A 27,653-nucleotide genomic window follows, 5' to 3' on the forward strand; every position below is an offset into this window, starting at 1 on the left:
GGAAAAATTACTTGTGTCATGCACAAAGTAGATGTCCTAACCGACTGCCAAAACTATAGTTTGTTAACAAGAAATGTGTGGAGGGGTTGACAAACAGGTTTTAATGACTCCAGCCTAAGTGGATGGAAACTTACGACTTCAACTGTATGTACCAGCTCACACTGGGAAACGATTTTCACTCTAGTACCCTTCCCTGGTGGTCTAGTGGTTAGGATTCGGCGCTCTCACCGCCGCGGCCCGGGTTCGATTCCCGGTCAGGGAACTACTCTTTTGCTGCATGTTTACTTGTGCAACCTCTCACTATGAATATGGAAGGTTATCGCACATATGTACCAGCTCACACTGGGAACCGATTTGCATTCTAGTACCCTTCCCTGGTGGTCTAGTGGTTAGGATTCGGCGCTCTCACCGCTGCGGCCCGGGTTCGATTCCCGGTCAGGGAAATTGTCCATGCTCCTTGTGTACTTGTGCAACCTGTCACTATGAATATAGTAGGTTGTCGCACGTATGTACCACTTCAAATTGCAAACCGATTTGCCCTGCAGTGTCCTTCCCAGGTGTTCTAGTGGTGCACCAGACCCTCCTGCAGCAAAGCACACCCACAACATGATGCTGTGCTTCACGGTTGGGATGGTGTCCTTTGGCTTGCGAGCTTCCCACTTTTCGATATAGGACTCGTTTGCCTGTGGATATAGACCATTTTGTACCTGTTTCCTCCAGCATCTTCACAAGGTCCTTTGCTGTTGTTCTGGGATGGATTTGCACTTTTCGACCCAAAGTACGTTCATCTCTAGGAGACAGAACGCGTCTCCTTCCTGAGCGGTATGACGCCTGCGTGGTCCCATGGTGTTTATACTTGCGTACTATTGTTTCTACAGATGAGCGAGGTACCTTCAGGCGTTTGGAAATTGCTCCCAAGGATGAACCAGACTTGTGGAGGTCTACATTTTCTTTTCTGAGGTCTTGGCTGATTTCCTTTGGTTTTCCCATGGAGTCAAGCAAAGAGGCACTGAGTTTGAAGGTAGGCCTTGAAATACATCTACAGGTACACCTCCAATTGACTCAAAGGATGTCAATTAGCCTATAAGGAGCTTCTAAAGCCATGACATCATTTTCAGGAATTTTACAAACTGTTTAAAGGCACAGCCAACTTAGTGTATGTAAACTTCTGACCCACTGGATTTGTGATACACTGAATTATAAGTGAAATAATCGGTCTGTAAACAATTGTTGGAAAAATTACTTGTGTCATGCACAAAGTAGATGTCCTAACCGACTGCCAAAACTATAGTTTGTTAACAAGAAATGTGTGGAGGGGTTGACAAACAGGTTTTAATGACTCCAGCCTAAGTGGATGGAAACTTACGACTTCAACTGTATGTACCAGCTCACACTGGGAAACGATTTTCACTCTAGTACCCTTCCCTGGTGGTCTAGTGGTTAGGATTCGGCGCTCTCACCGCCGCGGCCCGGGTTCGATTCCCGGTCAGGGAACTACTCTTTTGCTGCATGTTTACTTGTGCAACCTCTCACTATGAATATGGAAGGTTATCGCACATATGTACCAGCTCACACTGGGAACCGATTTGCATTCTAGTACCCTTCCCTGGTGGTCTAGTGGTTAGGATTCGGCGCTCTCACCGCTGCGGCCCGGGTTCGATTCCCGGTCAGGGAAATTGTCCATGCTCCTTGTGTACTTGTGCAACCTGTCACTATGAATATAGTAGGTTGTCGCACGTATGTACCACTTCAAATTGCAAACCGATTTGCCCTGCAGTGTCCTTCCCAGGTGTTCTAGTGGTGCACCAGACCCTCCTGCAGCAAAGCACACCCACAACATGATGCTGTGCTTCACGGTTGGGATGGTGTCCTTTGGCTTGCGAGCTTCCCACTTTTCGATATAGGACTCGTTTGCCTGTGGATATAGACCATTTTGTACCTGTTTCCTCCAGCATCTTCACAAGGTCCTTTGCTGTTGTTCTGGGATGGATTTGCACTTTTCGACCCAAAGTACGTTCATCTCTAGGAGACAGAACGCGTCTCCTTCCTGAGCGGTATGACGCCTGCGTGGTCCCATGGTGTTTATACTTGCGTACTATTGTTTCTACAGATGAGCGAGGTACCTTCAGGCGTTTGGAAATTGCTCCCAAGGATGAACCAGACTTGTGGAGGTCTACATTTTCTTTTCTGAGGTCTTGGCTGATTTCCTTTGGTTTTCCCATGGAGTCAAGCAAAGAGGCACTGAGTTTGAAGGTAGGCCTTGAAATACATCTACAGGTACACCTCCAATTGACTCAAAGGATGTCAATTAGCCTATCAGAAGCTTCTAAAGCCATGACATCATTTTCAGGAATTTTACAAACTGTTTAAAGGCACAGCCAACTTAGTGTATGTAAACTTCTGACCCACTGGATTTGTGATACACTGAATTATAAGTGAAATAATCGGTCTGTAAACAATTGTTGGAAAAATTACTTGTGTCATGCACAAAGTAGATGTCCTAACCGACTGCCAAAACTATAGTTTGTTAACAAGAAATGTGTGGAGGGGTTGACAAACAGGTTTTAATGACTCCAGCCTAAGTGGATGGAAACTTACGACTTCAACTGTATGTACCAGCTCACACTGGGAAACGATTTTCACTCTAGTACCCTTCCCTGGTGGTCTAGTGGTTAGGATTCGGCGCTCTCACCGCCGCGGCCCGGGTTCGATTCCCGGTCAGGGAACTACTCTTTTGCTGCATGTTTACTTGTGCAACCTCTCACTATGAATATGGAAGGTTATCGCACATATGTACCAGCTCACACTGGGAACCGATTTGCATTCTAGTACCCTTCCCTGGTGGTCTAGTGGTTAGGATTCAGCGCTCTCACCGCTGCGGCCCGGGTTCGATTCCCGGTCAGGGAAATTGTCCATGCTCCTTGTGTACTTGTGCAACCTGTCACTATGAATATAGTAGGTTGTCGCACGTATGTACCACTTCAAATTGCAAACCGATTTGCCCTGCAGTGTCCTTCCCAGGTGTTCTAGTGGTGCACCAGACCCTCCTGCAGCAAAGCACACCCACAACATGATGCTGTGCTTCACGGTTGGGATGGTGTCCTTTGGCTTGCGAGCTTCCCACTTTTCGATATAGGACTCGTTTGCCTGTGGATATAGACCATTTTGTACCTGTTTCCTCCAGCATCTTCACAAGGTCCTTTGCTGTTGTTCTGGGATGGATTTGCACTTTTCGACCCAAAGTACGTTCATCTCTAGGAGACAGAACGCGTCTCCTTCCTGAGCGGTATGACGCCTGCGTGGTCCCATGGTGTTTATACTTGCGTACTATTGTTTCTACAGATGAGCGAGGTACCTTCAGGCGTTTGGAAATTGCTCCCAAGGATGAACCAGACTTGTGGAGGTCTACATTTTCTTTTCTGAGGTCTTGGCTGATTTCCTTTGGTTTTCCCATGGAGTCAAGCAAAGAGGCACTGAGTTTGAAGGTAGGCCTTGAAATACATCTACAGGTACACCTCCAATTGACTCAAAGGATGTCAATTAGCCTATCAGGAGCTTCTAAAGCCATGACATCATTTTCAGGAATTTTACAAACTGTTTAAAGGCACAGCCAACTTAGTGTATGTAAACTTCTGACCCACTGGATTTGTGATACACTGAATTATAAGTGAAATAATCGGTCTGTAAACAATTGTTGGAAAAATTACTTGTGTCATGCACAAAGTAGATGTCCTAACCGACTGCCAAAACTATAGTTTGTTAACAAGAAATGTGTGGAGGGGTTGACAAACAGGTTTTAATGACTCCAGCCTAAGTGGATGGAAACTTACGACTTCAACTGTATGTACCAGCTCACACTGGGAAACGATTTTCACTCTAGTACCCTTCCCTGGTGGTCTAGTGGTTAGGATTCGGCGCTCTCACCGCCGCGGCCCGGGTTCGATTCCCGGTCAGGGAACTACTCTTTTGCTGCATGTTTACTTGTGCAACCTCTCACTATGAATATGGAAGGTTATCGCACATATGTACCAGCTCACACTGGGAACCGATTTGCATTCTAGTACCCTTCCCTGGTGGTCTAGTGGTTAGGATTCAGCGCTCTCACCGCTGCGGCCCGGGTTCGATTCCCGGTCAGGGAAATTGTCCATGCTCCTTGTGTACTTGTGCAACCTGTCACTATGAATATAGTAGGTTGTCGCACGTATGTACCACTTCAAATTGCAAACCGATTTGCCCTGCAGTGTCCTTCCCAGGTGTTCTAGTGGTGCACCAGACCCTCCTGCAGCAAAGCACACCCACAACATGATGCTGTGCTTCACGGTTGGGATGGTGTCCTTTGGCTTGCGAGCTTCCCACTTTTCGATATAGGACTCGTTTGCCTGTGGATATAGACCATTTTGTACCTGTTTCCTCCAGCATCTTCACAAGGTCCTTTGCTGTTGTTCTGGGATGGATTTGCACTTTTCGACCCAAAGTACGTTCATCTCTAGGAGACAGAACGCGTCTCCTTCCTGAGCGGTATGACGCCTGCGTGGTCCCATGGTGTTTATACTTGCGTACTATTGTTTCTACAGATGAGCGAGGTACCTTCAGGCGTTTGGAAATTGCTCCCAAGGATGAACCAGACTTGTGGAGGTCTACATTTTCTTTTCTGAGGTCTTGGCTGATTTCCTTTGGTTTTCCCATGGAGTCAAGCAAAGAGGCACTGAGTTTGAAGGTAGGCCTTGAAATACATCTACAGGTACACCTCCAATTGACTCAAAGGATGTCAATTAGCCTATCAGAAGCTTCTAAAGCCATGACATCATTTTCAGGAATTTTACAAACTGTTTAAAGGCACAGCCAACTTAGTGTATGTAAACTTCTGACCCACTGGATTTGTGATACACTGAATTATAAGTGAAATAATCGGTCTGTAAACAATTGTTGGAAAAATTACTTGTGTCATGCACAAAGTAGATGTCCTAACCGACTGCCAAAACTATAGTTTGTTAACAAGAAATGTGTGGAGGGGTTGACAAACAGGTTTTAATGACTCCAGCCTAAGTGGATGGAAACTTACGACTTCAACTGTATGTACCAGCTCACACTGGGAAACGATTTTCACTCTAGTACCCTTCCCTGGTGGTCTAGTGGTTAGGATTCGGCGCTCTCACCGCCGCGGCCCGGGTTCGATTCCCGGTCAGGGAACTACTCTTTTGCTGCATGTTTACTTGTGCAACCTCTCACTATGAATATGGAAGGTTATCGCACATATGTACCAGCTCACACTGGGAACCGATTTGCATTCTAGTACCCTTCCCTGGTGGTCTAGTGGTTAGGATTCAGCGCTCTCACCGCTGCGGCCCGGGTTCGATTCCCGGTCAGGGAAATTGTCCATGCTCCTTGTGTACTTGTGCAACCTGTCACTATGAATATAGTAGGTTGTCGCACGTATGTACCACTTCAAATTGCAAACCGATTTGCCCTGCAGTGTCCTTCCCAGGTGTTCTAGTGGTGCACCAGACCCTCCTGCAGCAAAGCACACCCACAACATGATGCTGTGCTTCACGGTTGGGATGGTGTCCTTTGGCTTGCGAGCTTCCCACTTTTCGATATAGGACTCGTTTGCCTGTGGATATAGACCATTTTGTACCTGTTTCCTCCAGCATCTTCACAAGGTCCTTTGCTGTTGTTCTGGGATGGATTTGCACTTTTCGACCCAAAGTACGTTCATCTCTAGGAGACAGAACGCGTCTCCTTCCTGAGCGGTATGACGCCTGCGTGGTCCCATGGTGTTTATACTTGCGTACTATTGTTTCTACAGATGAGCGAGGTACCTTCAGGCGTTTGGAAATTGCTCCCAAGGATGAACCAGACTTGTGGAGGTCTACATTTTCTTTTCTGAGGTCTTGGCTGATTTCCTTTGGTTTTCCCATGGAGTCAAGCAAAGAGGCACTGAGTTTGAAGGTAGGCCTTGAAATACATCTACAGGTACACCTCCAATTGACTCAAAGGATGTCAATTAGCCTATAAGGAGCTTCTAAAGCCATGACATCATTTTCAGGAATTTTACAAACTGTTTAAAGGCACAGCCAACTTAGTGTATGTAAACTTCTGACCCACTGGATTTGTGATACACTGAATTATAAGTGAAATAATCGGTCTGTAAACAATTGTTGGAAAAATTACTTGTGTCATGCACAAAGTAGATGTCCTAACCGACTGCCAAAACTATAGTTTGTTAACAAGAAATGTGTGGAGGGGTTGACAAACAGGTTTTAATGACTCCAGCCTAAGTGGATGGAAACTTACGACTTCAACTGTATGTACCAGCTCACACTGGGAAACGATTTTCACTCTAGTACCCTTCCCTGGTGGTCTAGTGGTTAGGATTCGGCGCTCTCACCGCCGCGGCCCGGGTTCGATTCCCGGTCAGGGAACTACTCTTTTGCTGCATGTTTACTTGTGCAACCTCTCACTATGAATATGGAAGGTTATCGCACATATGTACCAGCTCACACTGGGAACCGATTTGCATTCTAGTACCCTTCCCTGGTGGTCTAGTGGTTAGGATTCAGCGCTCTCACCGCTGCGGCCCGGGTTCGATTCCCGGTCAGGGAAATTGTCCATGCTCCTTGTGTACTTGTGCAACCTGTCACTATGAATATAGTAGGTTGTCGCACGTATGTACCACTTCAAATTGCAAACCGATTTGCCCTGCAGTGTCCTTCCCAGGTGTTCTAGTGGTGCACCAGACCCTCCTGCAGCAAAGCACACCCACAACATGATGCTGTGCTTCACGGTTGGGATGGTGTCCTTTGGCTTGCGAGCTTCCCACTTTTCGATATAGGACTCGTTTGCCTGTGGATATAGACCATTTTGTACCTGTTTCCTCCAGCATCTTCACAAGGTCCTTTGCTGTTGTTCTGGGATGGATTTGCACTTTTCGACCCAAAGTACGTTCATCTCTAGGAGACAGAACGCGTCTCCTTCCTGAGCGGTATGACGCCTGCGTGGTCCCATGGTGTTTATACTTGCGTACTATTGTTTCTACAGATGAGCGAGGTACCTTCAGGCGTTTGGAAATTGCTCCCAAGGATGAACCAGACTTGTGGAGGTCTACATTTTCTTTTCTGAGGTCTTGGCTGATTTCCTTTGGTTTTCCCATGGAGTCAAGCAAAGAGGCACTGAGTTTGAAGGTAGGCCTTGAAATACATCTACAGGTACACCTCCAATTGACTCAAAGGATGTCAATTAGCCTATAAGGAGCTTCTAAAGCCATGACATCATTTTCAGGAATTTTACAAACTGTTTAAAGGCACAGCCAACTTAGTGTATGTAAACTTCTGACCCACTGGATTTGTGATACACTGAATTATAAGTGAAATAATCGGTCTGTAAACAATTGTTGGAAAAATTACTTGTGTCATGCACAAAGTAGATGTCCTAACCGACTGCCAAAACTATAGTTTGTTAACAAGAAATGTGTGGAGGGGTTGACAAACAGGTTTTAATGACTCCAGCCTAAGTGGATGGAAACTTACGACTTCAACTGTATGTACCAGCTCACACTGGGAAACGATTTTCACTCTAGTACCCTTCCCTGGTGGTCTAGTGGTTAGGATTCGGCGCTCTCACCGCCGCGGCCCGGGTTCGATTCCCGGTCAGGGAACTACTCTTTTGCTGCATGTTTACTTGTGCAACCTCTCACTATGAATATGGAAGGTTATCGCACATATGTACCAGCTCACACTGGGAACCGATTTGCATTCTAGTACCCTTCCCTGGTGGTCTAGTGGTTAGGATTCAGCGCTCTCACCGCTGCGGCCCGGGTTCGATTCCCGGTCAGGGAAATTGTCCATGCTCCTTGTGTACTTGTGCAACCTGTCACTATGAATATAGTAGGTTGTCGCACGTATGTACCACTTCAAATTGCAAACCGATTTGCCCTGCAGTGTCCTTCCCAGGTGTTCTAGTGGTGCACCAGACCCTCCTGCAGCAAAGCACACCCACAACATGATGCTGTGCTTCACGGTTGGGATGGTGTCCTTTGGCTTGCGAGCTTCCCACTTTTCGATATAGGACTCGTTTGCCTGTGGATATAGACCATTTTGTACCTGTTTCCTCCAGCATCTTCACAAGGTCCTTTGCTGTTGTTCTGGGATGGATTTGCACTTTTCGACCCAAAGTACGTTCATCTCTAGGAGACAGAACGCGTCTCCTTCCTGAGCGGTATGACGCCTGCGTGGTCCCATGGTGTTTATACTTGCGTACTATTGTTTCTACAGATGAGCGAGGTACCTTCAGGCGTTTGGAAATTGCTCCCAAGGATGAACCAGACTTGTGGAGGTCTACATTTTCTTTTCTGAGGTCTTGGCTGATTTCCTTTGGTTTTCCCATGGAGTCAAGCAAAGAGGCACTGAGTTTGAAGGTAGGCCTTGAAATACATCTACAGGTACACCTCCAATTGACTCAAAGGATGTCAATTAGCCTATCAGGAGCTTCTAAAGCCATGACATCATTTTCAGGAATTTTACAAACTGTTTAAAGGCACAGCCAACTTAGTGTATGTAAACTTCTGACCCACTGGATTTGTGATACACTGAATTATAAGTGAAATAATCGGTCTGTAAACAATTGTTGGAAAAATTACTTGTGTCATGCACAAAGTAGATGTCCTAACCGACTGCCAAAACTATAGTTTGTTAACAAGAAATGTGTGGAGGGGTTGACAAACAGGTTTTAATGACTCCAGCCTAAGTGGATGGAAACTTACGACTTCAACTGTATGTACCAGCTCACACTGGGAAACGATTTTCACTCTAGTACCCTTCCCTGGTGGTCTAGTGGTTAGGATTCGGCGCTCTCACCGCCGCGGCCCGGGTTCGATTCCCGGTCAGGGAACTACTCTTTTGCTGCATGTTTACTTGTGCAACCTCTCACTATGAATATGGAAGGTTATCGCACATATGTACCAGCTCACACTGGGAACCGATTTGCATTCTAGTACCCTTCCCTGGTGGTCTAGTGGTTAGGATTCAGCGCTCTCACCGCTGCGGCCCGGGTTCGATTCCCGGTCAGGGAAATTGTCCATGCTCCTTGTGTACTTGTGCAACCTGTCACTATGAATATAGTAGGTTGTCGCACGTATGTACCACTTCAAATTGCAAACCGATTTGCCCTGCAGTGTCCTTCCCAGGTGTTCTAGTGGTGCACCAGACCCTCCTGCAGCAAAGCACACCCACAACATGATGCTGTGCTTCACGGTTGGGATGGTGTCCTTTGGCTTGCGAGCTTCCCACTTTTCGATATAGGACTCGTTTGCCTGTGGATATAGACCATTTTGTACCTGTTTCCTCCAGCATCTTCACAAGGTCCTTTGCTGTTGTTCTGGGATGGATTTGCACTTTTCGACCCAAAGTACGTTCATCTCTAGGAGACAGAACGCGTCTCCTTCCTGAGCGGTATGACGCCTGCGTGGTCCCATGGTGTTTATACTTGCGTACTATTGTTTCTACAGATGAGCGAGGTACCTTCAGGCGTTTGGAAATTGCTCCCAAGGATGAACCAGACTTGTGGAGGTCTACATTTTCTTTTCTGAGGTCTTGGCTGATTTCCTTTGGTTTTCCCATGGAGTCAAGCAAAGAGGCACTGAGTTTGAAGGTAGGCCTTGAAATACATCTACAGGTACACCTCCAATTGACTCAAAGGATGTCAATTAGCCTATCAGGAAGCTTCTAAAGCCATGACATCATTTTCAGGAATTTTACAAACTGTTTAAAGGCACAGCCAACTTAGTGTATGTAAACTTCTGACCCACTGGATTTGTGATACACTGAATTATAAGTGAAATAATCGGTCTGTAAACAATTGTTGGAAAAATTACTTGTGTCATGCACAAAGTAGATGTCCTAACCGACTGCCAAAACTATAGTTTGTTAACAAGAAATGTGTGGAGGGGTTGACAAACAGGTTTTAATGACTCCAGCCTAAGTGGATGGAAACTTACGACTTCAACTGTATGTACCAGCTCACACTGGGAAACGATTTTCACTCTAGTACCCTTCCCTGGTGGTCTAGTGGTTAGGATTCGGCGCTCTCACCGCCGCGGCCCGGGTTCGATTCCCGGTCAGGGAACTACTCTTTTGCTGCATGTTTACTTGTGCAACCTCTCACTATGAATATGGAAGGTTATCGCACATATGTACCAGCTCACACTGGGAACCGATTTGCATTCTAGTACCCTTCCCTGGTGGTCTAGTGGTTAGGATTCAGCGCTCTCACCGCTGCGGCCCGGGTTCGATTCCCGGTCAGGGAAATTGTCCATGCTCCTTGTGTACTTGTGCAACCTGTCACTATGAATATAGTAGGTTGTCGCACGTATGTACCACTTCAAATTGCAAACCGATTTGCCCTGCAGTGTCCTTCCCAGGTGTTCTAGTGGTGCACCAGACCCTCCTGCAGCAAAGCACACCCACAACATGATGCTGTGCTTCACGGTTGGGATGGTGTCCTTTGGCTTGCGAGCTTCCCACTTTTCGATATAGGACTCGTTTGCCTGTGGATATAGACCATTTTGTACCTGTTTCCTCCAGCATCTTCACAAGGTCCTTTGCTGTTGTTCTGGGATGGATTTGCACTTTTCGACCCAAAGTACGTTCATCTCTAGGAGACAGAACGCGTCTCCTTCCTGAGCGGTATGACGCCTGCGTGGTCCCATGGTGTTTATACTTGCGTACTATTGTTTCTACAGATGAGCGAGGTACCTTCAGGCGTTTGGAAATTGCTCCCAAGGATGAACCAGACTTGTGGAGGTCTACATTTTCTTTTCTGAGGTCTTGGCTGATTTCCTTTGGTTTTCCCATGGAGTCAAGCAAAGAGGCACTGAGTTTGAAGGTAGGCCTTGAAATACATCTACAGGTACACCTCCAATTGACTCAAAGGATGTCAATTAGCCTATCAGAAGCTTCTAAAGCCATGACATCATTTTCAGGAATTTTACAAACTGTTTAAAGGCACAGCCAACTTAGTGTATGTAAACTTCTGACCCACTGGATTTGTGATACACTGAATTATAAGTGAAATAATCGGTCTGTAAACAATTGTTGGAAAAATTACTTGTGTCATGCACAAAGTAGATGTCCTAACCGACTGCCAAAACTATAGTTTGTTAACAAGAAATGTGTGGAGGGGTTGACAAACAGGTTTTAATGACTCCAGCCTAAGTGGATGGAAACTTACGACTTCAACTGTATGTACCAGCTCACACTGGGAAACGATTTTCACTCTAGTACCCTTCCCTGGTGGTCTAGTGGTTAGGATTCGGCGCTCTCACCGCCGCGGCCCGGGTTCGATTCCCGGTCAGGGAACTACTCTTTTGCTGCATGTTTACTTGTGCAACCTCTCACTATGAATATGGAAGGTTATCGCACATATGTACCAGCTCACACTGGGAACCGATTTGCATTCTAGTACCCTTCCCTGGTGGTCTAGTGGTTAGGATTCAGCGCTCTCACCGCTGCGGCCCGGGTTCGATTCCCGGTCAGGGAAATTGTCCATGCTCCTTGTGTACTTGTGCAACCTGTCACTATGAATATAGTAGGTTGTCGCACGTATGTACCACTTCAAATTGCAAACCGATTTGCCCTGCAGTGTCCTTCCCAGGTGTTCTAGTGGTGCACCAGACCCTCCTGCAGCAAAGCACACCCACAACATGATGCTGTGCTTCACGGTTGGGATGGTGTCCTTTGGCTTGCGAGCTTCCCACTTTTCGATATAGGACTCGTTTGCCTGTGGATATAGACCATTTTGTACCTGTTTCCTCCAGCATCTTCACAAGGTCCTTTGCTGTTGTTCTGGGATGGATTTGCACTTTTCGACCCAAAGTACGTTCATCTCTAGGAGACAGAACGCGTCTCCTTCCTGAGCGGTATGACGCCTGCGTGGTCCCATGGTGTTTATACTTGCGTACTATTGTTTCTACAGATGAGCGAGGTACCTTCAGGCGTTTGGAAATTGCTCCCAAGGATGAACCAGACTTGTGGAGGTCTACATTTTCTTTTCTGAGGTCTTGGCTGATTTCCTTTGGTTTTCCCATGGAGTCAAGCAAAGAGGCACTGAGTTTGAAGGTAGGCCTTGAAATACATCTACAGGTACACCTCCAATTGACTCAAAGGATGTCAATTAGCCTATCAGAAGCTTCTAAAGCCATGACATCATTTTCAGGAATTTTACAAACTGTTTAAAGGCACAGCCAACTTAGTGTATGTAAACTTCTGACCCACTGGATTTGTGATACACTGAATTATAAGTGAAATAATCGGTCTGTAAACAATTGTTGGAAAAATTACTTGTGTCATGCACAAAGTAGATGTCCTAACCGACTGCCAAAACTATAGTTTGTTAACAAGAAATGTGTGGAGGGGTTGACAAACAGGTTTTAATGACTCCAGCCTAAGTGGATGGAAACTTACGACTTCAACTGTATGTACCAGCTCACACTGGGAAACGATTTTCACTCTAGTACCCTTCCCTGGTGGTCTAGTGGTTAGGATTCGGCGCTCTCACCGCCGCGGCCCGGGTTCGATTCCCGGTCAGGGAACTACTCTTTTGCTGCATGTTTACTTGTGCAACCTCTCACTATGAATATGGAAGGTTATCGCACATATGTACCAGCTCACACTGGGAACCGATTTGCATTCTAGTACCCTTCCCTGGTGGTCTAGTGGTTAGGATTCAGCGCTCTCACCGCTGCGGCCCGGGTTCGATTCCCGGTCAGGGAAATTGTCCATGCTCCTTGTGTACTTGTGCAACCTGTCACTATGAATATAGTAGGTTGTCGCACGTATGTACCACTTCAAATTGCAAACCGATTTGCCCTGCAGTGTCCTTCCCAGGTGTTCTAGTGGTGCACCAGACCCTCCTGCAGCAAAGCACACCCACAACATGATGCTGTGCTTCACGGTTGGGATGGTGTCCTTTGGCTTGCGAGCTTCCCACTTTTCGATATAGGACTCGTTTGCCTGTGGATATAGACCATTTTGTACCTGTTTCCTCCAGCATCTTCACAAGGTCCTTTGCTGTTGTTCTGGGATGGATTTGCACTTTTCGACCCAAAGTACGTTCATCTCTAGGAGACAGAACGCGTCTCCTTCCTGAGCGGTATGACGCCTGCGTGGTCCCATGGTGTTTATACTTGCGTACTATTGTTTCTACAGATGAGCGAGGTACCTTCAGGCGTTTGGAAATTGCTCCCAAGGATGAACCAGACTTGTGGAGGTCTACATTTTCTTTTCTGAGGTCTTGGCTGATTTCCTTTGGTTTTCCCATGGAGTCAAGCAAAGAGGCACTGAGTTTGAAGGTAGGCCTTGAAATACATCTACAGGTACACCTCCAATTGACTCAAAGGATGTCAATTAGCCTATCAGAAGCTTCTAAAGCCATGACATCATTTTCAGGAATTTTACAAACTGTTTAAAGGCACAGCCAACTTAGTGTATGTAAACTTCTGACCCACTGGATTTGTGATACACTGAATTATAAGTGAAATAATCGGTCTGTAAACAATTGTTGGAAAAATTACTTGTGTCATGCACAAAGTAGATGTCCTAACCGACTGCCAAAACTATAGTTTGTTAACAAGAAATGTGTGGAGGGGTTGACAAACAGGTTTTAATGACTCCAGCCTAAGTGGATGGAAACTTACGACTTCAACTGTATGTACCAGCTCACACTGGGAAACGATTTTCACTCTAGTACCCTTCCCTGGTGGTCTAGTGGTTAGGATTCGGCGCTCTCACCGCCGCGGCCCGGGTTCGATTCCCGGTCAGGGAACTACTCTTTTGCTGCATGTTTACTTGTGCAACCTCTCACTATGAATATGGAAGGTTATCGCACATATGTACCAGCTCACACTGGGAACCGATTTGCATTCTAGTACCCTTCCCTGGTGGTCTAGTGGTTAGGATTCAGCGCTCTCACCGCTGCGGCCCGGGTTCGATTCCCGGTCAGGGAAATTGTCCATGCTCCTTGTGTACTTGTGCAACCTGTCACTATGAATATAGTAGGTTGTCGCACGTATGTACCACTTCAAATTGCAAACCGATTTGCCCTGCAGTGTCCTTCCCAGGTGTTCTAGTGGTGCACCAGACCCTCCTGCAGCAAAGCACACCCACAACATGATGCTGTGCTTCACGGTTGGGATGGTGTCCTTTGGCTTGCGAGCTTCCCACTTTTCGATATAGGACTCGTTTGCCTGTGGATATAGACCATTTTGTACCTGTTTCCTCCAGCATCTTCACAAGGTCCTTTGCTGTTGTTCTGGGATGGATTTGCACTTTTCGACCCAAAGTACGTTCATCTCTAGGAGACAGAACGCGTCTCCTTCCTGAGCGGTATGACGCCTGCGTGGTCCCATGGTGTTTATACTTGCGTACTATTGTTTCTACAGATGAGCGAGGTACCTTCAGGCGTTTGGAAATTGCTCCCAAGGATGAACCAGACTTGTGGAGGTCTACATTTTCTTTTCTGAGGTCTTGGCTGATTTCCTTTGGTTTTCCCATGGAGTCAAGCAAAGAGGCACTGAGTTTGAAGGTAGGCCTTGAAATACATCTACAGGTACACCTCCAATTGACTCAAAGGATGTCAATTAGCCTATCAGAAGCTTCTAAAGCCATGACATCATTTTCAGGAATTTTACAAACTGTTTAAAGGCACAGCCAACTTAGTGTATGTAAACTTCTGACCCACTGGATTTGTGATACACTGAATTATAAGTGAAATAATCGGTCTGTAAACAATTGTTGGAAAAATTACTTGTGTCATGCACAAAGTAGATGTCCTAACCGACTGCCAAAACTATAGTTTGTTAACAAGAAATGTGTGGAGGGGTTGACAAACAGGTTTTAATGACTCCAGCCTAAGTGGATGGAAACTTACGACTTCAACTGTATGTACCAGCTCACACTGGGAAACGATTTTCACTCTAGTACCCTTCCCTGGTGGTCTAGTGGTTAGGATTCGGCGCTCTCACCGCCGCGGCCCGGGTTCGATTCCCGGTCAGGGAACTACTCTTTTGCTGCATGTTTACTTGTGCAACCTCTCACTATGAATATGGAAGGTTATCGCACATATGTACCAGCTCACACTGGGAACCGATTTGCATTCTAGTACCCTTCCCTGGTGGTCTAGTGGTTAGGATTCAGCGCTCTCACCGCTGCGGCCCGGGTTCGATTCCCGGTCAGGGAAATTGTCCATGCTCCTTGTGTACTTGTGCAACCTGTCACTATGAATATAGTAGGTTGTCGCACGTATGTACCACTTCAAATTGCAAACCGATTTGCCCTGCAGTGTCCTTCCCAGGTGTTCTAGTGGTGCACCAGACCCTCCTGCAGCAAAGCACACCCACAACATGATGCTGTGCTTCACGGTTGGGATGGTGTCCTTTGGCTTGCGAGCTTCCCACTTTTCGATATAGGACTCGTTTGCCTGTGGATATAGACCATTTTGTACCTGTTTCCTCCAGCATCTTCACAAGGTCCTTTGCTGTTGTTCTGGGATGGATTTGCACTTTTCGACCCAAAGTACGTTCATCTCTAGGAGACAGAACGCGTCTCCTTCCTGAGCGGTATGACGCCTGCGTGGTCCCATGGTGTTTATACTTGCGTACTATTGTTTCTACAGATGAGCGAGGTACCTTCAGGCGTTTGGAAATTGCTCCCAAGGATGAACCAGACTTGTGGAGGTCTACATTTTCTTTTCTGAGGTCTTGGCTGATTTCCTTTGGTTTTCCCATGGAGTCAAGCAAAGAGGCACTGAGTTTGAAGGTAGGCCTTGAAATACATCTACAGGTACACCTCCAATTGACTCAAAGGATGTCAATTAGCCTATCAGAAGCTTCTAAAGCCATGACATCATTTTCAGGAATTTTACAAACTGTTTAAAGGCACAGCCAACTTAGTGTATGTAAACTTCTGACCCACTGGATTTGTGATACACTGAATTATAAGTGAAATAATCGGTCTGTAAACAATTGTTGGAAAAATTACTTGTGTCATGCACAAAGTAGATGTCCTAACCGACTGCCAAAACTATAGTTTGTTAACAAGAAATGTGTGGAGGGGTTGACAAACAGGTTTTAATGACTCCAGCCTAAGTGGATGGAAACTTACGACTTCAACTGTATGTACCAGCTCACACTGGGAAACGATTTTCACTCTAGTACCCTTCCCTGGTGGTCTAGTGGTTAGGATTCGGCGCTCTCACCGCTGCGGCCCGGGTTCGATTCCCGGTCAGGGAAATTGTCCATGCTCCTTGTGTACTTGTGCAACCTGTCACTATGAATATAGTAGGTTGTCGCACGTATGTACCACTTCAAATTGCAAACCGATTTGCCCTGCAGTGTCCTTCCCAGGTGTTCTAGTGGTGCACCAACCCCTGCAGCAAGCACCCCACAACATGATGCTGTGCTTCACGGTTGGGATGGTGTCCTTTGGCTTGCGAGCTTCCCACTTTTCGATATAGGACTCGTTTGCCTGTGGATATAGACCATTTTGTACCTGTTTCCTCCAGCATCTTCACAAGGTCCTTTGCTGTTGTTCTGGGATGGATTTGCACTTTTCGACCCAAAGTACGTTCATCTCTAGGAGACAGAACGCGTCTCCTTCCTGAGCGGTATGACGCCTGCGTGGTCCCATGGTGTTTATACTTGCGTACTATTGTTTCTACAGATGAGCGAGGTACCTTCAGGCGTTTGGAAATTGCTCCCAAGGATGAACCAGACTTGTGGAGGTCTACATTTTCTTTTCTGAGGTCTTGGCTGATTTCCTTTGGTTTTCCCATGGAGTCAAGCAAAGAGGCACTGAGTTTGAAGGTAGGCCTTGAAATACATCTACAGGTACACCTCCAATTGACTCAAAGGATGTCAATTAGCCTATCAGAAGCTTCTAAAGCCATGACATCATTTTCAGGAATTTTACAAACTGTTTAAAGGCACAGCCAACTTAGTGTATGTAAACTTCTGACCCACTGGATTTGTGATACACTGAATTATAAGTGAAATAATCGGTCTGTAAACAATTGTTGGAAAAATTACTTGTGTCATGCACAAAGTAGATGTCCTAACCGACTGCCAAAACTATAGTTTGTTAACAAGAAATGTGTGGAGGGGTTGACAAACAGGTTTTAATGACTCCAGCCTAAGTGGATGGAAACTTACGACTTCAACTGTATGTACCAGCTCACACTGGGAAACGATTTTCACTCTAGTACCCTTCCCTGGTGGTCTAGTGGTTAGGATTCGGCGCTCTCACCGCCGCGGCCCGGGTTCGATTCCCGGTCAGGGAACTACTCTTTTGCTGCATGTTTACGTGTGCAACCTCTCACTATGAATATGGAAGGTTATCGCACATATGTACCAGCTCACACTGGGAACCGATTTGCATTCTAGTACCCTTCCCTGGTGGTCTAGTGGTTAGGATTCGGCGCTCTCACCGCTGCGGCCCGGGTTCGATTCCCGGTCAGGGAAATTGTCCATGCTCCTTGTGTACTTGTGCAACCTGTCACTATGAATATAGTAGGTTGTCGCACGTATGTACCACTTCAAATTGCAAACCGATTTGCCCTGCAGTGTCCTTCCCAGGTGTTCTAGTGGTGCACCCAGCAACCAACATGATGCTGTGCTTCACGGTTGGGATGGTGTCCTTTGGCTTGCGAGCTTCCCACTTTTCGATATAGGACTCGTTTGCCTGTGGATATAGACCATTTTGTACCTGTTTCCTCCAGCATCTTCACAAGGTCCTTTGCTGTTGTTCTGGGATGGATTTGCACTTTTCGACCCAAAGTACGTTCATCTCTAGGAGACAGAACGCGTCTCCTTCCTGAGCGGTATGACGCCTGCGTGGTCCCATGGTGTTTATACTTGCGTACTATTGTTTCTACAGATGAGCGAGGTACCTTCAGGCGTTTGGAAATTGCTCCCAAGGATGAACCAGACTTGTGGAGGTCTACATTTTCTTTTCTGAGGTCTTGGCTGATTTCCTTTGGTTTTCCCATGGAGTCAAGCAAAGAGGCACTGAGTTTGAAGGTAGGCCTTGAAATACATCTACAGGTACACCTCCAATTGACTCAAAGGATGTCAATTAGCCTATCAGAAGCTTCTAAAGCCATGACATCATTTTCAGGAATTTTACAAACTGTTTAAAGGCACAGCCAACTTAGTGTATGTAAACTTCTGACCCACTGGATTTGTGATACACTGAATTATAAGTGAAATAATCGGTCTGTAAACAATTGTTGGAAAAATTACTTGTGTCATGCACAAAGTAGATGTCCTAACCGACTGCCAAAACTATAGTTTGTTAACAAGAAATGTGTGGAGGGGTTGACAAACAGGTTTTAATGACTCCAGCCTAAGTGGATGGAAACTTACGACTTCAACTGTATGTACCAGCTCACACTGGGAAACGATTTTCACTCTAGTACCCTTCCCTGGTGGTCTAGTGGTTAGGATTCGGCGCTCTCACCGCCGCGGCCCGGGTTCGATTCCCGGTCAGGGAACTACTCTTTTGCTGCATGTTTACGTGTGCAACCTCTCACTATGAATATGGAAGGTTATCGCACATATGTACCAGCTCACACTGGGAACCGATTTGCATTCTAGTACCCTTCCCTGGTGGTCTAGTGGTTAGGATTCGGCGCTCTCACCGCTGCGGCCCGGGTTCGATTCCCGGTCAGGGAAATTGTCCATGCTCCTTGTGTACTTGTGCAACCTGTCACTATGAATATAGTAGGTTGTCGCACGTATGTACCACTTCAAATTGCAAACCGATTTGCCCTGCAGTGTCCTTCCCAGGTGTTCTAGTGGTGCACCCACAACATGATGCTGTGCTTCACGGTTGGGATGGTGTCCTTTGGCTTGCGAGCTTCCCACTTTTCGATATAGGACTCGTTTGCCTGTGGATATAGACCATTTTGTACCTGTTTCCTCCAGCATCTTCACAAGGTCCTTTGCTGTTGTTCTGGGATGGATTTGCACTTTTCGACCCAAAGTACGTTCATCTCTAGGAGACAGAACGCGTCTCCTTCCTGAGCGGTATGACGCCTGCGTGGTCCCATGGTGTTTATACTTGCGTACTATTGTTTCTACAGATGAGCGAGGTACCTTCAGGCGTTTGGAAATTGCTCCCAAGGATGAACCAGACTTGTGGAGGTCTACATTTTCTTTTCTGAGGTCTTGGCTGATTTCCTTTGGTTTTCCCATGGAGTCAAGCAAAGAGGCACTGAGTTTGAAGGTAGGCCTTGAAATACATCTACAGGTACACCTCCAATTGACTCAAAGGATGTCAATTAGCCTATCAGAAGCTTCTAAAGCCATGACATCATTTTCAGGAATTTTACAAACTGTTTAAAGGCACAGCCAACTTAGTGTATGTAAACTTCTGACCCACTGGATTTGTGATACACTGAATTATAAGTGAAATAATCGGTCTGTAAACAATTGTTGGAAAAATTACTTGTGTCATGCACAAAGTAGATGTCCTAACCGACTGCCAAAACTATAGTTTGTTAACAAGAAATGTGTGGAGGGGTTGACAAACAGGTTTTAATGACTCCAGCCTAAGTGGATGGAAACTTACGACTTCAACTGTATGTACCAGCTCACACTGGGAAACGATTTTCACTCTAGTACCCTTCCCTGGTGGTCTAGTGGTTAGGATTCGGCGCTCTCACCGCTGCGGCCCGGGTTCGATTCCCGGTCAGGGAAATTGTCCATGCTCCTTGTGTACTTGTGCAACCTGTCACTATGAATATAGTAGGTTGTCGCACGTATGTACCACTTCAAATTGCAAACCGATTTGCCCTGCAGTGTCCTTCCCAGGTGTTCTAGTGGTGCACCCACAACATGATGCTGTGCTTCACGGTTGGGATGGTGTCCTTTGGCTTGCGAGCTTCCCACTTTTCGATATAGGACTCGTTTGCCTGTGGATATAGACCATTTTGTACCTGTTTCCTCCAGCATCTTCACAAGGTCCTTTGCTGTTGTTCTGGGATGGATTTGCACTTTTCGACCCAAAGTACGTTCATCTCTAGGAGACAGAACGCGTCTCCTTCCTGAGCGGTATGACGCCTGCGTGGTCCCATGGTGTTTATACTTGCGTACTATTGTTTCTACAGATGAGCGAGGTACCTTCAGGCGTTTGGAAATTGCTCCCAAGGATGAACCAGACTTGTGGAGGTCTACATTTTCTTTTCTGAGGTCTTGGCTGATTTCCTTTGGTTTTCCCATGGAGTCAAGCAAAGAGGCACTGAGTTTGAAGGTAGGCCTTGAAATACATCTACAGGTACACCTCCAATTGACTCAAAGGATGTCAATTAGCCTATCAGAAGCTTCTAAAGCCATGACATCATTTTCAGGAATTTTACAAACTGTTTAAAGGCACAGCCAACTTAGTGTATGTAAACTTCTGACCCACTGGATTTGTGATACACTGAATTATAAGTGAAATAATCGGTCTGTAAACAATTGTTGGAAAAATTACTTGTGTCATGCACAAAGTAGATGTCCTAACCGACTGCCAAAACTATAGTTTGTTAACAAGAAATGTGTGGAGGGGTTGACAAACAGGTTTTAATGACTCCAGCCTAAGTGGATGGAAACTTACGACTTCAACTGTATGTACCAGCTCACACTGGGAAACGATTTTCACTCTAGTACCCTTCCCTGGTGGTCTAGTGGTTAGGATTCGGCGCTCTCACCGCCGCGGCCCGGGTTCGATTCCCGGTCAGGGAACTACTCTTTTGCTGCATGTTTACGTGTGCAACCTCTCACTATGAATATGGAAGGTTATCGCACATATGTACCAGCTCACACTGGGAACCGATTTGCATTCTAGTACCCTTCCCTGGTGGTCTAGTGGTTAGGATTCGGCGCTCTCACCGCTGCGGCCCGGGTTCGATTCCCGGTCAGGGAAATTGTCCATGCTCCTTGTGTACTTGTGCAACCTGTCACTATGAATATAGTAGGTTGTCGCACGTATGTACCACTTCAAATTGCAAACCGATTTGCCCTGCAGTGTCCTTCCCAGGTGTTCTAGTGGTGCACCCACAACATGATGCTGTGCTTCACGGTTGGGATGGTGTCCTTTGGCTTGCGAGCTTCCCACTTTTCGATATAGGACTCGTTTGCCTGTGGATATAGACCATTTTGTACCTGTTTCCTCCAGCATCTTCACAAGGTCCTTTGCTGTTGTTCTGGGATGGATTTGCACTTTTCGACCCAAAGTACGTTCATCTCTAGGAGACAGAACGCGTCTCCTTCCTGAGCGGTATGACGCCTGCGTGGTCCCATGGTGTTTATACTTGCGTACTATTGTTTCTACAGATGAGCGAGGTACCTTCAGGCGTTTGGAAATTGCTCCCAAGGATGAACCAGACTTGTGGAGGTCTACATTTTCTTTTCTGAGGTCTTGGCTGATTTCCTTTGGTTTTCCCATGGAGTCAAGCAAAGAGGCACTGAGTTTGAAGGTAGGCCTTGAAATACATCTACAGGTACACCTCCAATTGACTCAAAGGATGTCAATTAGCCTATCAGAAGCTTCTAAAGCCATGACATCATTTTCAGGAATTTTACAAACTGTTTAAAGGCACAGCCAACTTAGTGTATGTAAACTTCTGACCCACTGGATTTGTGATACACTGAATTATAAGTGAAATAATCGGTCTGTAAACAATTGTTGGAAAAATTACTTGTGTCATGCACAAAGTAGATGTCCTAACCGACTGCCAAAACTATAGTTTGTTAACAAGAAATGTGTGGAGGGGTTGACAAACAGGTTTTAATGACTCCAGCCTAAGTGGATGGAAACTTACGACTTCAACTGTATGTACCAGCTCACACTGGGAAACGATTTTCACTCTAGTACCCTTCCCTGGTGGTCTAGTGGTTAGGATTCGGCGCTCTCACCGCCGCGGCCCGGGTTCGATTCCCGGTCAGGGAACTACTCTTTTGCTGCATGTTTACGTGTGCAACCTCTCACTATGAATATGGAAGGTTATCGCACATATGTACCAGCTCACACTGGGAACCGATTTGCATTCTAGTACCCTTCCCTGGTGGTCTAGTGGTTAGGATTCGGCGCTCTCACCGCTGCGGCCCGGGTTCGATTCCCGGTCAGGGAAATTGTCCATGCTCCTTGTGTACTTGTGCAACCTGTCACTATGAATATAGTAGGTTGTCGCACGTATGTACCACTTCAAATTGCAAACCGATTTGCCCTGCAGTGTCCTTCCCAGGTGTTCTAGTGGTGCACCCACAACATGATGCTGTGCTTCACGGTTGGGATGGTGTCCTTTGGCTTGCGAGCTTCCCACTTTTCGATATAGGACTCGTTTGCCTGTGGATATAGACCATTTTGTACCTGTTTCCTCCAGCATCTTCACAAGGTCCTTTGCTGTTGTTCTGGGATGGATTTGCACTTTTCGACCCAAAGTACGTTCATCTCTAGGAGACAGAACGCGTCTCCTTCCTGAGCGGTATGACGCCTGCGTGGTCCCATGGTGTTTATACTTGCGTACTATTGTTTCTACAGATGAGCGAGGTACCTTCAGGCGTTTGGAAATTGCTCCCAAGGATGAACCAGACTTGTGGAGGTCTACATTTTCTTTTCTGAGGTCTTGGCTGATTTCCTTTGGTTTTCCCATGGAGTCAAGCAAAGAGGCACTGAGTTTGAAGGTAGGCCTTGAAATACATCTACAGGTACACCTCCAATTGACTCAAAGGATGTCAATTAGCCTATCAGAAGCTTCTAAAGCCATGACATCATTTTCAGGAATTTTACAAACTGTTTAAAGGCACAGCCAACTTAGTGTATGTAAACTTCTGACCCACTGGATTTGTGATACACTGAATTATAAGTGAAATAATCGGTCTGTAAACAATTGTTGGAAAAATTACTTGTGTCATGCACAAAGTAGATGTCCTAACCGACTGCCAAAACTATAGTTTGTTAACAAGAAATGTGTGGAGGGGTTGACAAACAGGTTTTAATGACTCCAGCCTAAGTGGATGGAAACTTACGACTTCAACTGTATGTACCAGCTCACACTGGGAAACGATTTTCACTCTAGTACCCTTCCCTGGTGGTCTAGTGGTTAGGATTCGGCGCTCTCACCGCCGCGGCCCGGGTTCGATTCCCGGTCAGGGAACTACTCTTTTGCTGCATGTTTACGTGTGCAACCTCTCACTATGAATATGGAAGGTTATCGCACATATGTACCAGCTCACACTGGGAACCGATTTGCATTCTAGTACCCTTCCCTGGTGGTCTAGTGGTTAGGATTCGGCGCTCTCACCGCTGCGGCCCGGGTTCGATTCCCGGTCAGGGAAATTGTCCATGCTCCTTGTGTACTTGTGCAACCTGTCACTATGAATATAGTAGGTTGTCGCACGTATGTACCACTTCAAATTGCAAACCGATTTGCCCTGCAGTGTCCTTCCCAGGTGTTCTAGTGGTGCACCCACAACATGATGCTGTGCTTCACGGTTGGGATGGTGTCCTTTGGCTTGCGAGCTTCCCACTTTTCGATATAGGACTCGTTTGCCTGTGGATATAGACCATTTTGTACCTGTTTCCTCCAGCATCTTCACAAGGTCCTTTGCTGTTGTTCTGGGATGGATTTGCACTTTTCGACCCAAAGTACGTTCATCTCTAGGAGACAGAACGCGTCTCCTTCCTGAGCGGTATGACGCCTGCGTGGTCCCATGGTGTTTATACTTGCGTACTATTGTTTCTACAGATGAGCGAGGTACCTTCAGGCGTTTGGAAATTGCTCCCAAGGATGAACCAGACTTGTGGAGGTCTACATTTTCTTTTCTGAGGTCTTGGCTGATTTCCTTTGGTTTTCCCATGGAGTCAAGCAAAGAGGCACTGAGTTTGAAGGTAGGCCTTGAAATACATCTACAGGTACACCTCCAATTGACTCAAAGGATGTCAATTAGCCTATCAGAAGCTTCTAAAGCCATGACATCATTTTCAGGAATTTTACAAACTGTTTAAAGGCACAGCCAACTTAGTGTATGTAAACTTCTGACCCACTGGATTTGTGATACACTGAATTATAAGTGAAATAATCGGTCTGTAAACAATTGTTGGAAAAATTACTTGTGTCATGCACAAAGTAGATGTCCTAACCGACTGCCAAAACTATAGTTTGTTAACAAGAAATGTGTGGAGGGGTTGACAAACAGGTTTTAATGACTCCAGCCTAAGTGGATGGAAACTTACGACTTCAACTGTATGTACCAGCTCACACTGGGAAACGATTTTCACTCTAGTACCCTTCCCTGGTGGTCTAGTGGTTAGGATTCGGCGCTCTCACCGCCGCGGCCCGGGTTCGATTCCCGGTCAGGGAACTACTCTTTTGCTGCATGTTTACGTGTGCAACCTCTCACTATGAATATGGAAGGTTATCGCACATATGTACCAGCTCACACTGGGAACCGATTTGCATTCTAGTACCCTTCCCTGGTGGTCTAGTGGTTAGGATTCGGCGCTCTCACCGCTGCGGCCCGGGTTCGATTCCCGGTCAGGGAAATTGTCCATGCTCCTTGTGTACTTGTGCAACCTGTCACTATGAATATAGTAGGTTGTCGCACGTATGTACCACTTCAAATTGCAAACCGATTTGCCCTGCAGTGTCCTTCCCAGGTGTTCTAGTGGTGCACCCACAACATGATGCTGTGCTTCACGGTTGGGATGGTGTCCTTTGGCTTGCGAGCTTCCCACTTTTCGATATAGGACTCGTTTGCCTGTGGATATAGACCATTTTGTACCTGTTTCCTCCAGCATCTTCACAAGGTCCTTTGCTGTTGTTCTGGGATGGATTTGCACTTTTCGACCCAAAGTACGTTCATCTCTAGGAGACAGAACGCGTCTCCTTCCTGAGCGGTATGACGCCTGCGTGGTCCCATGGTGTTTATACTTGCGTACTATTGTTTCTACAGATGAGCGAGGTACCTTCAGGCGTTTGGAAATTGCTCCCAAGGATGAACCAGACTTGTGGAGGTCTACATTTTCTTTTCTGAGGTCTTGGCTGATTTCCTTTGGTTTTCCCATGGAGTCAAGCAAAGAGGCACTGAGTTTGAAGGTAGGCCTTGAAATACATCTACAGGTACACCTCCAATTGACTCAAAGGATGTCAATTAGCCTATCAGAAGCTTCTAAAGCCATGACATCATTTTCAGGAATTTTACAAACTGTTTAAAGGCACAGCCAACTTAGTGTATGTAAACTTCTGACCCACTGGATTTGTGATACACTGAATTATAAGTGAAATAATCGGTCTGTAAACAATTGTTGGAAAAATTACTTGTGTCATGCACAAAGTAGATGTCCTAACCGACTGCCAAAACTATAGTTTGTTAACAAGAAATGTGTGGAGGGGTTGACAAACAGGTTTTAATGACTCCAGCCTAAGTGGATGGAAACTTACGACTTCAACTGTATGTACCAGCTCACACTGGGAAACGATTTTCACTCTAGTACCCTTCCCTGGTGGTCTAGTGGTTAGGATTCGGCGCTCTCACCGCCGCGGCCCGGGTTCGATTCCCGGTCAGGGAACTACTCTTTTGCTGCATGTTTACGTGTGCAACCTCTCACTATGAATATGGAAGGTTATCGCACATATGTACCAGCTCACACTGGGAACCGATTTGCATTCTAGTACCCTTCCCTGGTGGTCTAGTGGTTAGGATTCGGCGCTCTCACCGCTGCGGCCCGGGTTCGATTCCCGGTCAGGGAAATTGTCCATGCTCCTTGTGTACTTGTGCAACCTGTCACTATGAATATAGTAGGTTGTCGCACGTATGTACCACTTCAAATTGCAAACCGATTTGCCCTGCAGTGTCCTTCCCAGGTGTTCTAGTGGTGCACCCACAACATGATGCTGTGCTTCACGGTTGGGATGGTGTCCTTTGGCTTGCGAGCTTCCCACTTTTCGATATAGGACTCGTTTGCCTGTGGATATAGACCATTTTGTACCTGTTTCCTCCAGCATCTTCACAAGGTCCTTTGCTGTTGTTCTGGGATGGATTTGCACTTTTCGACCCAAAGTACGTTCATCTCTAGGAGACAGAACGCGTCTCCTTCCTGAGCGGTATGACGCCTGCGTGGTCCCATGGTGTTTATACTTGCGTACTATTGTTTCTACAGATGAGCGAGGTACCTTCAGGCGTTTGGAAATTGCTCCCAAGGATGAACCAGACTTGTGGAGGTCTACATTTTCTTTTCTGAGGTCTTGGCTGATTTCCTTTGGTTTTCCCATGGAGTCAAGCAAAGAGGCACTGAGTTTGAAGGTAGGCCTTGAAATACATCTACAGGTACACCTCCAATTGACTCAAAGGATGTCAATTAGCCTATCAGAAGCTTCTAAAGCCATGACATCATTTTCAGGAATTTTACAAACTGTTTAAAGGCACAGCCAACTTAGTGTATGTAAACTTCTGACCCACTGGATTTGTGATACACTGAATTATAAGTGAAATAATCGGTCTGTAAACAATTGTTGGAAAAATTACTTGTGTCATGCACAAAGTAGATGTCCTAACCGACTGCCAAAACTATAGTTTGTTAACAAGAAATGTGTGGAGGGGTTGACAAACAGGTTTTAATGACTCCAGCCTAAGTGGATGGAAACTTACGACTTCAACTGTATGTACCAGCTCACACTGGGAAACGATTTTCACTCTAGTACCCTTCCCTGGTGGTCTAGTGGTTAGGATTCGGCGCTCTCACCGCCGCGGCCCGGGTTCGATTCCCGGTCAGGGAACTACTCTTTTGCTGCATGTTTACGTGTGCAACCTCTCACTATGAATATGGAAGGTTATCGCACATATGTACCAGCTCACACTGGGAACCGATTTGCATTCTAGTACCCTTCCCTGGTGGTCTAGTGGTTAGGATTCGGCGCTCTCACCGCTGCGGCCCGGGTTCGATTCCCGGTCAGGGAAATTGTCCATGCTCCTTGTGTACTTGTGCAACCTGTCACTATGAATATAGTAGGTTGTCGCACGTATGTACCACTTCAAATTGCAAACCGATTTGCCCTGCAGTGTCCTTCCCAGGTGTTCTAGTGGTGCACCCACAACATGATGCTGTGCTTCACGGTTGGGATGGTGTCCTTTGGCTTGCGAGCTTCCCACTTTTCGATATAGGACTCGTTTGCCTGTGGATATAGACCATTTTGTACCTGTTTCCTCCAGCATCTTCACAAGGTCCTTTGCTGTTGTTCTGGGATGGATTTGCACTTTTCGACCCAAAGTACGTTCATCTCTAGGAGACAGAACGCGTCTCCTTCCTGAGCGGTATGACGCCTGCGTGGTCCCATGGTGTTTATACTTGCGTACTATTGTTTCTACAGATGAGCGAGGTACCTTCAGGCGTTTGGAAATTGCTCCCAAGGATGAACCAGACTTGTGGAGGTCTACATTTTCTTTTCTGAGGTCTTGGCTGATTTCCTTTGGTTTTCCCATGGAGTCAAGCAAAGAGGCACTGAGTTTGAAGGTAGGCCTTGAAATACATCTACAGGTACACCTCCAATTGACTCAAAGGATGTCAATTAGCCTATCAGAAGCTTCTAAAGCCATGACATCATTTTCAGGAATTTTACAAACTGTT

General features: G+C 46.3%; 44 non-coding genes across 44 annotated transcripts; all 44 read left to right on the forward strand.

Moving 5' to 3' along the window:
• The first annotated feature begins 190 nt into the window (after window positions 1-190).
• trnae-cuc (transfer RNA glutamic acid (anticodon CUC)) lies at window positions 191-262 on the forward strand. The gene has a single exon. It is a non-coding gene; the product is annotated as a tRNA-Glu (tRNA).
• A 109-nt stretch (window positions 263-371) lies between these two features.
• trnae-cuc (transfer RNA glutamic acid (anticodon CUC)) lies at window positions 372-443 on the forward strand. The gene has a single exon. It is a non-coding gene; the product is annotated as a tRNA-Glu (tRNA).
• Window positions 444-1,422: 979 nt separating this feature from the next.
• Window positions 1,423-1,494, forward strand: trnae-cuc (transfer RNA glutamic acid (anticodon CUC)). The gene has a single exon. It is a non-coding gene; the product is annotated as a tRNA-Glu (tRNA).
• A 109-nt stretch (window positions 1,495-1,603) lies between these two features.
• trnae-cuc (transfer RNA glutamic acid (anticodon CUC)) lies at window positions 1,604-1,675 on the forward strand. The gene has a single exon. It is a non-coding gene; the product is annotated as a tRNA-Glu (tRNA).
• A 979-nt stretch (window positions 1,676-2,654) lies between these two features.
• Window positions 2,655-2,726, forward strand: trnae-cuc (transfer RNA glutamic acid (anticodon CUC)). Its single transcript has one exon. It is a non-coding gene; the product is annotated as a tRNA-Glu (tRNA).
• Window positions 2,727-2,835: 109 nt separating this feature from the next.
• Window positions 2,836-2,907, forward strand: trnae-cuc (transfer RNA glutamic acid (anticodon CUC)). Its single transcript has one exon. It is a non-coding gene; the product is annotated as a tRNA-Glu (tRNA).
• Window positions 2,908-3,886: 979 nt separating this feature from the next.
• trnae-cuc (transfer RNA glutamic acid (anticodon CUC)) lies at window positions 3,887-3,958 on the forward strand. Its single transcript has one exon. It is a non-coding gene; the product is annotated as a tRNA-Glu (tRNA).
• A 109-nt stretch (window positions 3,959-4,067) lies between these two features.
• Window positions 4,068-4,139, forward strand: trnae-cuc (transfer RNA glutamic acid (anticodon CUC)). Its single transcript has one exon. It is a non-coding gene; the product is annotated as a tRNA-Glu (tRNA).
• Window positions 4,140-5,118: 979 nt separating this feature from the next.
• On the forward strand, window positions 5,119-5,190 carry trnae-cuc (transfer RNA glutamic acid (anticodon CUC)). Its single transcript has one exon. It is a non-coding gene; the product is annotated as a tRNA-Glu (tRNA).
• Window positions 5,191-5,299: 109 nt separating this feature from the next.
• Window positions 5,300-5,371, forward strand: trnae-cuc (transfer RNA glutamic acid (anticodon CUC)). Its single transcript has one exon. It is a non-coding gene; the product is annotated as a tRNA-Glu (tRNA).
• A 979-nt stretch (window positions 5,372-6,350) lies between these two features.
• Window positions 6,351-6,422, forward strand: trnae-cuc (transfer RNA glutamic acid (anticodon CUC)). Its single transcript has one exon. It is a non-coding gene; the product is annotated as a tRNA-Glu (tRNA).
• Window positions 6,423-6,531: 109 nt separating this feature from the next.
• On the forward strand, window positions 6,532-6,603 carry trnae-cuc (transfer RNA glutamic acid (anticodon CUC)). The gene has a single exon. It is a non-coding gene; the product is annotated as a tRNA-Glu (tRNA).
• Window positions 6,604-7,582: 979 nt separating this feature from the next.
• On the forward strand, window positions 7,583-7,654 carry trnae-cuc (transfer RNA glutamic acid (anticodon CUC)). The gene has a single exon. It is a non-coding gene; the product is annotated as a tRNA-Glu (tRNA).
• A 109-nt stretch (window positions 7,655-7,763) lies between these two features.
• trnae-cuc (transfer RNA glutamic acid (anticodon CUC)) lies at window positions 7,764-7,835 on the forward strand. The gene has a single exon. It is a non-coding gene; the product is annotated as a tRNA-Glu (tRNA).
• A 979-nt stretch (window positions 7,836-8,814) lies between these two features.
• trnae-cuc (transfer RNA glutamic acid (anticodon CUC)) lies at window positions 8,815-8,886 on the forward strand. The gene has a single exon. It is a non-coding gene; the product is annotated as a tRNA-Glu (tRNA).
• Window positions 8,887-8,995: 109 nt separating this feature from the next.
• trnae-cuc (transfer RNA glutamic acid (anticodon CUC)) lies at window positions 8,996-9,067 on the forward strand. The gene has a single exon. It is a non-coding gene; the product is annotated as a tRNA-Glu (tRNA).
• A 980-nt stretch (window positions 9,068-10,047) lies between these two features.
• trnae-cuc (transfer RNA glutamic acid (anticodon CUC)) lies at window positions 10,048-10,119 on the forward strand. The gene has a single exon. It is a non-coding gene; the product is annotated as a tRNA-Glu (tRNA).
• Window positions 10,120-10,228: 109 nt separating this feature from the next.
• Window positions 10,229-10,300, forward strand: trnae-cuc (transfer RNA glutamic acid (anticodon CUC)). Its single transcript has one exon. It is a non-coding gene; the product is annotated as a tRNA-Glu (tRNA).
• Window positions 10,301-11,279: 979 nt separating this feature from the next.
• On the forward strand, window positions 11,280-11,351 carry trnae-cuc (transfer RNA glutamic acid (anticodon CUC)). The gene has a single exon. It is a non-coding gene; the product is annotated as a tRNA-Glu (tRNA).
• Window positions 11,352-11,460: 109 nt separating this feature from the next.
• On the forward strand, window positions 11,461-11,532 carry trnae-cuc (transfer RNA glutamic acid (anticodon CUC)). The gene has a single exon. It is a non-coding gene; the product is annotated as a tRNA-Glu (tRNA).
• Window positions 11,533-12,511: 979 nt separating this feature from the next.
• On the forward strand, window positions 12,512-12,583 carry trnae-cuc (transfer RNA glutamic acid (anticodon CUC)). The gene has a single exon. It is a non-coding gene; the product is annotated as a tRNA-Glu (tRNA).
• A 109-nt stretch (window positions 12,584-12,692) lies between these two features.
• On the forward strand, window positions 12,693-12,764 carry trnae-cuc (transfer RNA glutamic acid (anticodon CUC)). The gene has a single exon. It is a non-coding gene; the product is annotated as a tRNA-Glu (tRNA).
• A 979-nt stretch (window positions 12,765-13,743) lies between these two features.
• Window positions 13,744-13,815, forward strand: trnae-cuc (transfer RNA glutamic acid (anticodon CUC)). The gene has a single exon. It is a non-coding gene; the product is annotated as a tRNA-Glu (tRNA).
• Window positions 13,816-13,924: 109 nt separating this feature from the next.
• Window positions 13,925-13,996, forward strand: trnae-cuc (transfer RNA glutamic acid (anticodon CUC)). The gene has a single exon. It is a non-coding gene; the product is annotated as a tRNA-Glu (tRNA).
• A 979-nt stretch (window positions 13,997-14,975) lies between these two features.
• On the forward strand, window positions 14,976-15,047 carry trnae-cuc (transfer RNA glutamic acid (anticodon CUC)). The gene has a single exon. It is a non-coding gene; the product is annotated as a tRNA-Glu (tRNA).
• A 109-nt stretch (window positions 15,048-15,156) lies between these two features.
• Window positions 15,157-15,228, forward strand: trnae-cuc (transfer RNA glutamic acid (anticodon CUC)). Its single transcript has one exon. It is a non-coding gene; the product is annotated as a tRNA-Glu (tRNA).
• Window positions 15,229-16,207: 979 nt separating this feature from the next.
• On the forward strand, window positions 16,208-16,279 carry trnae-cuc (transfer RNA glutamic acid (anticodon CUC)). The gene has a single exon. It is a non-coding gene; the product is annotated as a tRNA-Glu (tRNA).
• Window positions 16,280-17,253: 974 nt separating this feature from the next.
• On the forward strand, window positions 17,254-17,325 carry trnae-cuc (transfer RNA glutamic acid (anticodon CUC)). The gene has a single exon. It is a non-coding gene; the product is annotated as a tRNA-Glu (tRNA).
• Window positions 17,326-17,434: 109 nt separating this feature from the next.
• trnae-cuc (transfer RNA glutamic acid (anticodon CUC)) lies at window positions 17,435-17,506 on the forward strand. The gene has a single exon. It is a non-coding gene; the product is annotated as a tRNA-Glu (tRNA).
• Window positions 17,507-18,465: 959 nt separating this feature from the next.
• trnae-cuc (transfer RNA glutamic acid (anticodon CUC)) lies at window positions 18,466-18,537 on the forward strand. The gene has a single exon. It is a non-coding gene; the product is annotated as a tRNA-Glu (tRNA).
• Window positions 18,538-18,646: 109 nt separating this feature from the next.
• trnae-cuc (transfer RNA glutamic acid (anticodon CUC)) lies at window positions 18,647-18,718 on the forward strand. Its single transcript has one exon. It is a non-coding gene; the product is annotated as a tRNA-Glu (tRNA).
• Window positions 18,719-19,672: 954 nt separating this feature from the next.
• Window positions 19,673-19,744, forward strand: trnae-cuc (transfer RNA glutamic acid (anticodon CUC)). The gene has a single exon. It is a non-coding gene; the product is annotated as a tRNA-Glu (tRNA).
• A 954-nt stretch (window positions 19,745-20,698) lies between these two features.
• On the forward strand, window positions 20,699-20,770 carry trnae-cuc (transfer RNA glutamic acid (anticodon CUC)). Its single transcript has one exon. It is a non-coding gene; the product is annotated as a tRNA-Glu (tRNA).
• Window positions 20,771-20,879: 109 nt separating this feature from the next.
• trnae-cuc (transfer RNA glutamic acid (anticodon CUC)) lies at window positions 20,880-20,951 on the forward strand. The gene has a single exon. It is a non-coding gene; the product is annotated as a tRNA-Glu (tRNA).
• Window positions 20,952-21,905: 954 nt separating this feature from the next.
• On the forward strand, window positions 21,906-21,977 carry trnae-cuc (transfer RNA glutamic acid (anticodon CUC)). Its single transcript has one exon. It is a non-coding gene; the product is annotated as a tRNA-Glu (tRNA).
• Window positions 21,978-22,086: 109 nt separating this feature from the next.
• On the forward strand, window positions 22,087-22,158 carry trnae-cuc (transfer RNA glutamic acid (anticodon CUC)). The gene has a single exon. It is a non-coding gene; the product is annotated as a tRNA-Glu (tRNA).
• A 954-nt stretch (window positions 22,159-23,112) lies between these two features.
• trnae-cuc (transfer RNA glutamic acid (anticodon CUC)) lies at window positions 23,113-23,184 on the forward strand. The gene has a single exon. It is a non-coding gene; the product is annotated as a tRNA-Glu (tRNA).
• A 109-nt stretch (window positions 23,185-23,293) lies between these two features.
• trnae-cuc (transfer RNA glutamic acid (anticodon CUC)) lies at window positions 23,294-23,365 on the forward strand. Its single transcript has one exon. It is a non-coding gene; the product is annotated as a tRNA-Glu (tRNA).
• Window positions 23,366-24,319: 954 nt separating this feature from the next.
• trnae-cuc (transfer RNA glutamic acid (anticodon CUC)) lies at window positions 24,320-24,391 on the forward strand. The gene has a single exon. It is a non-coding gene; the product is annotated as a tRNA-Glu (tRNA).
• Window positions 24,392-24,500: 109 nt separating this feature from the next.
• Window positions 24,501-24,572, forward strand: trnae-cuc (transfer RNA glutamic acid (anticodon CUC)). Its single transcript has one exon. It is a non-coding gene; the product is annotated as a tRNA-Glu (tRNA).
• Window positions 24,573-25,526: 954 nt separating this feature from the next.
• trnae-cuc (transfer RNA glutamic acid (anticodon CUC)) lies at window positions 25,527-25,598 on the forward strand. Its single transcript has one exon. It is a non-coding gene; the product is annotated as a tRNA-Glu (tRNA).
• A 109-nt stretch (window positions 25,599-25,707) lies between these two features.
• On the forward strand, window positions 25,708-25,779 carry trnae-cuc (transfer RNA glutamic acid (anticodon CUC)). The gene has a single exon. It is a non-coding gene; the product is annotated as a tRNA-Glu (tRNA).
• A 954-nt stretch (window positions 25,780-26,733) lies between these two features.
• Window positions 26,734-26,805, forward strand: trnae-cuc (transfer RNA glutamic acid (anticodon CUC)). Its single transcript has one exon. It is a non-coding gene; the product is annotated as a tRNA-Glu (tRNA).
• A 109-nt stretch (window positions 26,806-26,914) lies between these two features.
• On the forward strand, window positions 26,915-26,986 carry trnae-cuc (transfer RNA glutamic acid (anticodon CUC)). Its single transcript has one exon. It is a non-coding gene; the product is annotated as a tRNA-Glu (tRNA).
• Window positions 26,987-27,653: the final 667 nt, after the last annotated feature.

Source organism: Oncorhynchus kisutch, unplaced genomic scaffold, assembly GCF_002021735.2.
Source record: "Oncorhynchus kisutch isolate 150728-3 unplaced genomic scaffold, Okis_V2 Okis07a-Okis12b_hom, whole genome shotgun sequence".
NCBI classification, from domain to species: domain Eukaryota; kingdom Metazoa; phylum Chordata; class Actinopteri; order Salmoniformes; family Salmonidae; genus Oncorhynchus; species Oncorhynchus kisutch.